The sequence below is a fragment of the Sinocyclocheilus grahami genome, unplaced genomic scaffold, assembly GCF_001515645.1.
Source record: "Sinocyclocheilus grahami isolate Dianchi unplaced genomic scaffold, SAMN03320097.WGS_v1.1 scaffold3757.1, whole genome shotgun sequence".
NCBI lineage: Eukaryota > Metazoa > Chordata > Actinopteri > Cypriniformes > Cyprinidae > Sinocyclocheilus > Sinocyclocheilus grahami.
Genome location: NW_015508829.1, coordinates 6,790 through 8,386, shown reverse-complemented (window position 1 = coordinate 8,386; position 1,597 = coordinate 6,790). Strand labels below are relative to the sequence as shown.

Sequence of the window (1,597 nt, the reverse complement as noted above, 5' to 3'; positions counted from 1 at the left end):
CGCTTTTCTGCATTCAGATTGTTTAGAATGACTTTGTCACTCCTGTAAATAATGTAACGACTCTATTGTTTCTCAGACCCTGATATCCAACAGCGATGTCATGAATAATTCCACCTCTGTTAGTAAGAAGAAGGAGAAGAAAGAGCAACTAACCAAAGCACAGAAGAGGAAACTGATTGGAAGAACGGGTTAGTATCGTTGGCAAAAAAAAAAAATTGGCTTTGTTGTTTGAATGCACACTGATGTGAAACTGCTCTTTGCAATGAACAGATAATAAGGGTGAACTGCCAAGAGGTTGGGACTGGGTAGATGTTATTAAGGTAAGCTAAATTGAAAAGATTTACTGTAAATGCCATTTTACATGTAATGAGTGCACATTCTGAAATTGTCAGGGACTTGTTTTATAATGTCTGTATTTTTTCTCTTTTGCGTGGGGATCTCGTCCATACATTACCACCTTTTCTGTCCAACAAACAGCATGTAAGTAGTTTATGTGTATAAAATATACATGTATTTACAAGATACAGTGGCTCAAAGAAGTATTTGCACTCTAAGGTCAATTTAAGCAAAATTGTTGTGACATTAGATTGAAAAAGGATCAAATCAAATGGTGTTTATTTGAAAGAAAACAAACACAAGCATTTTACAGAAATTTGACATGCGTGTATTTTTTAGATAAGAAAATAATAGACAGATGGACAATAGACACAAGTGTTTGGGCATAGTTCATATGATGAAGTCCACCTGTGGTTAAGTGAAGTGACATGTGGCCAAGTATGGTGACCCATACTCGGACACACACACCTGCACAGTGTGAACCCACACCTGGAGCAGTGGGCAGCCATTTTTGCACCCGGGGAGCAGTTGGGGGTTCGGTGCCTTGCTCAAGGGCACCTCAGTCGTGGTATTGAAGGTAGGAGAGAGCGCTGTACATTCACTCCCCCCACCTACAATCACTGCCGGTACGAGACTTGAACCTGCAACCTTTGGTTACGAGTCCGATTCTCTAACCATTAGACCACGACTTCCCCGTTAGTTACTTTGCTATACTTCATGCGAACTGATGTCATACATCCACTGCAAATCAACTTGGGAGGATTGGTTTTAAGTAATTCAAACATTTTCAGAAAATGTCTTTCATCGTGTATATATTTGCAGGTGCTGCTTGATTTGATATTCTGTTGTAATGGCATACGAATTATGTATGACTAGAGTATTCAAATATTTTGGGGCCTCTATTTTGAATAAAATCTTCATGTAATCATATCAGTGACATACTAGACTATAAACACTGTTTATAGTTTTTAAAAACTGTAAACCATTGTACGACAGCGTCACAAAGAAACACTGCTACTACAAAGTTTGTGGTCAGTTTTAAAAAAAAGAAGAAATTAATACTTTCATTAAGCATGCATTCATTAAATTTGAATAAATTACATTAAAAAAATTACAATAGAAAACAGTTGTTTTAAATGTAATTATTTTTCTCAATATTACTTCTATTGTATTTTTGATCCGACAAATGCAGCCTTGTTGAGCATAAGATACTTTTTTCAGGAGCTCTTAAAAACCACAAACCTTTGAAGGGTAGTGCAAG

At 36.7% G+C, this 1,597-nt stretch overlaps 1 long non-coding RNA gene across 1 annotated transcript; it reads left to right on the top strand.

The window, feature by feature from the left end:
- The first annotated feature begins 6 nt into the window (after positions 1–6).
- On the top strand, positions 7–808 carry LOC107576478 (uncharacterized). The gene is made up of 3 exons (XR_001608063.1): positions 7–188; positions 271–320; positions 478–808. It is a non-coding gene; the product is annotated as an uncharacterized lncRNA (long non-coding RNA).
- Positions 809–1,597: the final 789 nt, after the last annotated feature.